This window comes from Suricata suricatta, chromosome 1, assembly GCF_006229205.1.
Source record: "Suricata suricatta isolate VVHF042 chromosome 1, meerkat_22Aug2017_6uvM2_HiC, whole genome shotgun sequence".
In the NCBI taxonomy this organism is placed as follows: Eukaryota; Metazoa; Chordata; class Mammalia; order Carnivora; family Herpestidae; genus Suricata; species Suricata suricatta.
This window is the reverse complement of record NC_043700.1, coordinates 6,834,277-6,843,463: the sequence shown is the minus strand read 5'-3', so window position 1 is coordinate 6,843,463 and position 9,187 is coordinate 6,834,277.

The following is a 9,187-nucleotide window of genomic DNA, read 5'->3' as shown; positions in this document are numbered from 1 at the left end:
AGTCTGTGGGTTCGAGCACCGCATCAGACTCTGTGCTGACAGCTCAAAGCCTGCTTCCAATTCTGTGTGTGTGTCTCTCTCTGCCCCTACCCCATTCCTGCTTTGTCTCTCTCTCTCTCAAGATTAAATATTTTTTTAAAAAGGTAAGAAAGAAAAGGTCTCCATAGTTAACTTAAAAGCATGTTATAGTTATGTTCCTATATTCAAAAACTCATATGTATAATTTATATATACAAACATACAGACTCATCCACACTCTTTAAAAACTAACAATACATACCACAAGTTAAAGAGTTGGCTGTTTAATAGCGATTATTCCTTTGACTTGCTTATATTTTCTGATTTTTAATAATCACTTCTACATTAATTCATTCCTTCAATATACAGTTATTAAGCACCAACTATGTGTGAGTCAGGCACTGAAGATAAAACACTCTGCAAAACAGATAAAAGTCCTGCCTTTCAGGGGCACCTCGGTGGTTCAGACGGTTGGGCATCCAACTCTTCATTTCAGCAGGCCATGATCTCAGGGTCCTGAGACCAAGCCCCGCGTCGGGCTCTGTGCTGACAGCCAGAGCCTGCTTGGGATTCATTCATTCTCTCTTTCTCTTTCTCTTTCTCTCTCTCTCTCTCTCTCTCTCTCTCTCTCTCTCTCTCCCTCCCTCCCTCCCTCCCCCGCCCACCCACACATACACACACACACACACACACACACACACACTCCCTAAAATAGAATATAAAAATAACCATTCCCTCCCATACTTTTTATTCTTGTGGGAAAGAATGGCAGAACGAGCAGAGCAAACCAGTAAATGACATACATTAGAGGACAAGCCGGACATGGAGAAGACAGTACAGGAGAAGAGGACACGGAGTCCTGGAGACGGAGCTGGGAAAGCGATTTTTTAAAAGTTGGTCTGGGGAAGCCTCCCTGCAGCGCTACGAAGCAAAGATTTGAAGGAGACGAGGGGGGCAGGACACGCAGACATCTGCTGTGTGGGGGGAGCGTGCTCATCAGAAGGGGCCGCAAAGCAAAGGCTGAGACAGAAACGTTCCTGGCAGATTGGAGAAGCAGTAACAAAAATGAACAAAAGGGATTGAAAATGTATTCAAAGGTCAGAGATGTATCAGGATGCAGAAATTCAAGGTAGCTTTAACTCACCGTAATACTCACTGGAATTTTGTAAAATATCTTAATAGAATTGCAATGATTGTATCAATAACAAAAAAAAATCTAAAAACACTTTGCTGAAAACTCAGTATTTAAAATTTTATAATACAGGGGCATCCAGGTGGTTCAGTGTGTTTAGCATCTGACTCTTGATTTTGGCGCAGGTCACACTCCCATGGTTTGTGGGTTTGAGCCTCACATTGGGCTCCATGCTGACAGCGCAGAACCTGGTTGGGGTATTCCCTCTCTCTCTCTCTCTCTCTCTTTCTCTCTGCCCATCCCCAGCTCACATGCTCACTTGCTCCCTCTCTCAAAATAAATGCACTTTAAGAATAAATAAAATGTTGATACATTATATGGTCAGAGCTATGCAAAAAATATTCGGATAATTATATAATCAATGTGTTTATGCGACAACTTTTGGAAACTGCCCCCAAATGAAAAGGATTTTGTTTTTTAAATCAGCCAGCGGCCCACTCATTTGACATCTTCCTTCTCTGTCTAGAATCCATAATTCTAAATGACCACTATTCTTACTGATCTATGGGGCCACAGATTATCAAGGACAAATGAAATTTAAAAAGATCTCGAAATCATCTCAAAGTGCGTGTTTCAGGTTTCTTGCATCAGAATTAACTGAGAAACTTGCAAAAAACATGCAGATTCCTGGATCGCACCCCAAAACTAGTGGATCAGAATCTTCGAGCAAAGCCTGGAAACTTGCTTAACATGGCTCCCAGATGATTTCTATGCACAGAAAAGGTGAAAAACTACTTACTTAGATGAATGGTGCAAAGATAATTTAGCCGAAACATTGGCTCTGGTATCTTCTACTGATCAAGATTCAACTCTCAAATTTCCATCATTCTTAGGTTTACCGCTCACGTGCTTGGCAGGGCCGATTATCTAAGCACGCCCAACATACGTCAAGTCATAATGTGCTCAAAAGCTTATGTGGTAAAATAGGTCACAACAAGCACAGTGTTAACCGGCAGTAAAATCCTGGATTAGGCAGCAGACAGAAAAGACCAAGGTCAGTATGGTAGTTGTAGTTTGCACTCACAGAATGACCACTTACACCAGTATGAATTCCAGTTTGATCCGGAGCACACAGAAACTATATTATAAGTAAGATCAAGACACTGATTCAAAGACGCAGACCAAGTGAATGTAGTTACTCTACCATCGACCTGCACACTTATTTTATCATCCATCTGTAGATTGATACACTTTCCCACATTTTAACCACCAAATGGAAAATTGGATGGATTTGAATTATGAAATTAGATTTCTCTAGGCACATGGAGGATTACAGAATCTCTCAAACTGCAATGTGGGGATAATTTTTAATTTGACTGAAGAAGTAATTCACTTTTATTAAACAACAGGATTGTTTATACCCCTTCAGTGTGGCCATTCTGAGTCAAAGGAAAGAAGAGTGAAATCATGTATTTTCATTTGTAAACTAGCAAGTGTGAAGTAAATATTCCATTGAGAGAGAGATGTGATATAAACATGTAAGTATCTGTCATAAAAAAATAGGATTATTTCCACAATAGGGTATGGCAAGAATATGTAGCCTTATTTTTATAAATAGGATCATTCCCGCTGAAGGAAGCTTCAAGCAGCTATGCCGTGAAACACTGCAAACCTGAGGATCCCTGCCTCTAAGTAACCTGCTTTCTGGGATGGAATATTCATGTAAGTTTTAAAAGTGACTGGCCTTTTCTTGTTCTAGGCAAGGGGTGTTAGAAAACTATTTTGACGGAGCACATGGGTGGCTCAGACAGTTAAGCTTCCGACTCTTGACTGCAGGTCAGGTCATGATCTCACAGTTCTTGAGATCGAGCCCCACATCAGGCTCCGAGGCGACAGAGCACAGCCTGCTTGGGATTCTCTTTCTCTCTCTCTCCCTCTCCCTCTGCCCCACCCCCACACATGCGCTCACAATGTATGTGCGCGCGCTCGCTCTCTCTCTCTCTCTCTCTCTCTCTCTCTCTCTCTCTCTCTCAAAATAAATAAACTTAAAAAAATATTTTGGGAAGTCAAATTAGAAAAAGTAGCAAAGGAAATCCAATGGTTTTAAAGCTTGAAAGTTATAAAATGAAAAAAAAATAGCCCATATAATGTCACTGAATCCAAAAATGTCTGTAACATATGCTTCCAAACACTGATAGAAGGTCTGAGCTAAATCATAAAGTTTGAGAAGTAAACGGCTGGGCAGTCTAAGGCAGGGCCAGTGCAGATCAGACAGGTGGCTAATCTACTCAGTAGCCCATCTTCAAAAATGATGCCCTTAGCCAACATAAAATTCTCCTTAAAGATGAACTAATTTAATTAATAATGAAGGTGAGACATTATGTCCAAAAAGCTACTATCAGATGTTTATGAAATGTACCCACTATTATATTTTCAGGGGAATTCATTTATTTAGCGGTTCGTGGTGCTCTTGAAAGTGGGATCATACATGGCCATTACCAGCTCATGAGTTGACAGGGTCCAGTGGCATGATGCACCTTATATCAACCAGTACTTCCTAAACTCTACAGGTTTAAGAATCACTTGAGGCTTATTAAACACAGACTCTGATCCCTCCCTGAGAGATTCTGATTTGCTAGGGGCCTGACCTGAGCATCTGCGTTTCCATCAAGCTCCAAGGAGCTGAGGTTGCTGCTGGCCGAAGGCACACTCTGAGTCACACTGCTCTAGATGGCATCCGGTATCAAAGTGGCCCAAAGTCTAGAAAATAAACATCGAACTTCAAAATGTTACCCAATGGTAACCACTAGCTAGCTTCAGATGTAAGTCACAAAAGCTTATGTCTAGTAATCTTCCCACTCAATTGTAGATGTGATGGCTTATGTATGCTTATGTACCAGTGAGAGTCATTACGATCAAGAATTTCTAAGGTAACTGGATCCCAAGAAATGACAAAGGACTTTGCAGCAAAACATGTATTAATGAGCAAATTTAAAAATGGCACGAATTGTGGGAAAATACTTTTTAACCAGAATTTTAAGTAAACTATCTATGAGACCAAACACATGTATGATGTTCGTTTTGTACAATAATTATTTGAGCAATACAGAATATAAAAGTTATCTAAATCCTTAGTCATTTGAAAAAATGAAATGAAACAGAAAATGATGATGGTGATCACCTTTCCCAGACTCATTTTGAGCAACATACCATCATGTGTTTAGTGACTGCTTCCAAATTAATGGGGTTAGATTAACTGGTCTCTAAGGGCCCTTCTGGCCAAAATTCTGAAATGAACCCTTCAAACCCGTTACCAAGTTAACCTTAAAAATAAAATGTTGCCAGGGCACCTGAGTAGCTCAGTCAGTTAAGCAGCTGACTTCAGCTCAGGTCATGATCTCACAGTTTGTGGGGTCGAGCCCCGAGTCCAGCTCCGGGCTGACAGCTCAGAGCCTGGAGCCTGCTTCAGATTCTGTGTCTCCCTCTCTCTCTCTCACCCTCCCCAGCTCACAGGCTGTGTCTCTCAAAAATTAATAAACATTAAAAAAATAAAATGTTGCTTAGATCTTCATTAAAACCCATTACGTTTTCTTTCAAAGGACCAAACTTAATTAAATATTACCGATTTCATATTAACCAACCATCCAATTTTTAAGGCTCCATGTAGGGCTGTTTTATATTGGAAAATGAAGGCTTTTCTACAGTACCTCAAACAGGAGTGCTCTGTGTAAGGAGAATTATCTTCCACTTTCCAATTTGAAAGTAAATTTTGTGTGTGCACTACGATCAAGAATTTCTAAGGTAACTGGATCCCAAGAAATGACAAAGGACTTTGCAGCAAAGTCCAACCATCCAATTTTTAAGGCTCCATGTAGGGCTGTTTTATATTGGAAAATGAAGGCTTTTCTACAGTACCTCAAACAGGAGTGCTCTGTGTAAGGAGAATTATCTTCCACTTTCCAATTTGAAAGTAAATTTTGTGTGTGCACTAGGTAAGAAACCAAACGCATTACATACAATCACCAATGATGATGCCTGAGAGTCTAGTAAACGCTTCCGACCTGATGGGTCAACAGTGTGGAAGAAAATGAAAACCTAAGAATAAGGAAAACTATCGAACTCCTCCTCTACTGCTAGTTCTCAATTTCTGAGCATTTGAATCTATAAACCAAGTACTGAATGTTGTATCATCCTCACCAAAGCATGAAAAATCATTTCCTACATCTTTTGACAGAGCTTTCCTGAGCATGACAATGATCCATTATCCCTATAAGAGCAAAGACAGTGATAAATTATCTCCTATAGGATCTTACTGTAGAAAATTTAAATGACTTACTGTTGTTACTATAGATAGATAATTAAAATGCAGATTTCCAGAGTTTTAGAAGGCAATTAGGCTAGAAAATCACACTTTGGAAGTACATGTAAAGTAATAAAATGTAAGACTTCTATCATTGTTTTTTAAATCATCTCACTCTAGTAGCTGATAATGTGACATCTGGATCACTAGTGCCATCAGTGGCTTCAATTGCAGGTGGCCTTTTTTACAAAGTCTAGCCTATTTCAAATGTTTGAATTTCTTTCCAGATTTATATAGATACCTATATATATATAGATTTTTTTCCTAGCCATTGAAATAAAGTAAAAACAATGTAAACCCTCTCTTCTAATGTTTTGCCACTAAAACTTTTGAAATCCTTCTAATCAATCACGATGGGAATATTTTCTTTAGCATACAAAGGCACAGATCAAACCTAGTCTTTTTACATTGCCCTGACAATATTCGTAACCAAAGTTACAAACCCTTCCTGAACATTTTAAGTAACCTCAGGTAAGAATAAATATTTTCCTTCAGGTTTTGTTTCTGTAGAGAGTAAATTCTTTGGGGAATTTCTCAAATTCTCTTCAGGCATCCATAGCTCATTTCTTGCTCAGAAATCTCCAGGAATAGTCTCATCAACAGTGAGAGAATAATTACCACGTAATTATCACAGAACGCAGCAAGTCTTGGATGTTGAAAAGTGCCAACCAATTCTTAGTTTAATGTATCTTTCTGATACAAAAGAAGGAGTCAGAGTTAATAAGAAACCCCTCCCAAATTCCTAACATGATTTTTATGGATTAAAATACTCTCCATAAAATACTGTTCCTGAAAACACACTAAAAGCTGTATGACTTTGCTCTGATATTTCAATCCACTAAATGGAACAGATATACAAAAGATAAAATGAGAGAATTAATCAATTACAGAATATAGGAAGGAAATGTGAATCCTTCAAAATTGTTCGAATTTCATTTTAGTCTTCATTACAGAGTTTAGACAAAATTAGGTAATCTGGAGAATTTGAACATATTTTACTAATCATGCTAACCTAATCACTTATATTGGACTTCCATTGTCTATCAGGGTGAAAAAACAAAAATTCAACTGTTTCTAATCCCCTCTGAGCAATTTAAAAAGTGCCACTGGCTCTTCTATGCCCAGGCTGAGGGGTATGGATACAGGCCAGAGAAAACCACAAAAACATTCTGGCCCTCCTAGTCCTTCTACTGGGAGAAGACTTAAAAACATTTTTTTCCAAGGGGGCCTGGGTGGCTCAGTCGGCGACTCTGGCTCAGATCACAATCTCACAGTTCATGAGTTCAAGCCCCACGTTGGGCTCTGTGCTGACAGCTCAGAGCCTGGAGCCTGCTACGGATTCTGTGTCTCCCTCTCTCTTGGCCCCTTCCCCGCTCATGATCTGTCTCTGTCTCTCAAAAAAATTAGAATTAGTTAGAAAAAAAATAAAAACTTTTTTTGCAAAGCTAAATTAATTTGTGGCTTTCTAATACACAGAATTACTATATAATGAATGAGAATCTAAATAATTTAGTTTACCCATATTAGGAATAACAAATAAAAAGAATGAAGAATATTTAAACTTCTGAGTAAATATATTTGATATTGCCCCCAGAGATACCCACAGTCCTTTATGTATTTCTATAAGTATTAATGCAGGAGAAAACCAGGTCAATATAAATAATAACACTCAACTAGCCATTTTAATATAAAGTTGAGGACGCTCACTTAAGAAATATATGATTTGGGGGGGCACCTGGATGGCTCAGTTGGTTAGGCATCCAACTTTGGCTCAAGTCATGATCTCAGGTTTCCTAAGTTCGAGCCCCACCTCGGGCTCTGTACTGACAGCTCAGAGTCTGGAGCCTGCTTCGGATTCTGTGTCTCCCTCTCTTTCTGCCCCTTCCCTGCTCGTTCACTCTCTCCCTCTCAAAAATAAATAAACACTAAACAAATTAACAAATATATGATTTTTTTATATTACATATAAAAATAAATACAGTGCCCATTTTATTTTGGACTGTTAAAGAAGAAAGGGAAGAAGGAAGGAGATCTCCCTTTCCATGTATGCCCTTTGTAATAGGCCACTGGTTTATTCCAATTGAGAAGACTTCCCAAGAACTCTTAATGTAATGACTTAAAACTAGCATTTGTAACATTAATCTCTAAATAATCCGTTAAAGTATGTTTCCCCAAATTTTGGACTGAACTGACAATTTTTCATAGTCACTCACTGTTTTAATGTTAGATCAGAGAACACTGAGACTGTCAGATTTCCTCCCGCACACAGGTAAGACACAACCATGCCCATTTCCTTGCACCCTTAGGCCAGTGAGGCAGAATCTCAAAAGGATGTAACAGTGTTTTTTCCGCAGTGGTTGCACCTCTGTAGGCCCCGCATAGACTCCTCGGAGTCAGAGCAGTGAGAATATCCCAAACCTGCAGTGTTCCAGGGTAATCACGTGGTGATTATTCTCTCTCTGTTGATGAGATTAGTTCTGGAGATTTGTGAGCCAGAGATAGGACACCTAAAGAGAATTTCGGCCTCGAAGAATTTACTCTATAGACAAAATGTAAAGGAAAACCTTTTTCTTACTCGAGGTTACTTAAAATGTTCCAGAAGCACTTGTAACTTTGGTTATAAAAACTGGTAGGGAGGGGCACCAGAGTGGCTCAGACTCTTAATTTCAGCTCAGATGGGGATCTCCTGGTTCGCAGGTTCGGCCCTGAGTTGGGCTCTGTGTTGACAGGCGAGCCTGCTTGGAGTTCTCTCTCCCTCTCTCTGCTCCTCCCCTGCTCATTCTCTGGCTCTTAAAATAAATAAATAAACTTTAAAAAGTGGTAGGGAAAATGAGTTTCTCTGAGGGGTATTTCTGAAATACCCAGCGAAAGATTCAGAAATGTAATCTCTCTGTTCAAACCCTTGTTAGAGACTTCATCCATCCATCAAAAGAAGTTACAAAAACAAGTGGGTTAGTTTGGGTACATAATCAACGTGATCGGTAAATTTCACCCAAATCAACTGCGTTTAGCGTAGTAAAAATTAAAAAGTCGGCTTAAATTTTGCTCCTTTAACCATCTGTATTTAATATTTGTATGCAAAAGCTCGGGGAGGGGTGGGAAAACAGGAAAGACTGTATTTTTATGATTTACCGCATGCTATGCCTCTCACAGTTAATAGTCTTTTTTTCCTTTTCACTCAAAGCCTTCTCGTACACCCTGAATATTAAGACCATCTTCAAAGGGGTGGGTGGTCAGTACAGAAGTGCCCGGCAGGCACAGAGATTGGAGTAACAATCCAGATTCCGGTAGCACACACACTCAAAAACCTCAGAATTTCGAATGGTGACCCTCGTCGTGGTCGGTTTACACCCCAGGGGCAGCTCAGATACACCCACGCTGGCGGCGCCCTGTGCCTCCTGAAAATCAGTGCGTGACCCGAAAACTCCGGGGCTTCCCCCCCAGCAACGCCGTGTGCAAATCCCGGGAGGGCGCGTTCAGCCCCGGGGTGCGGTCCCCACGGGCGCGGTCGCACGACGCCAGCCGGGCTCCAGGACCACAGTTCATGGTCGCGCCCGCCCCGCTCTCACCCTGCGCCCGCGGGCTCCTTACCTGGAGGCGGCGGCGACCGCGACGGCGGCGGACAGCGGAAGGTGCTGAAGCGGGCGCGGCGGCGGCGAAGCTCGGCCCGCGCGCCC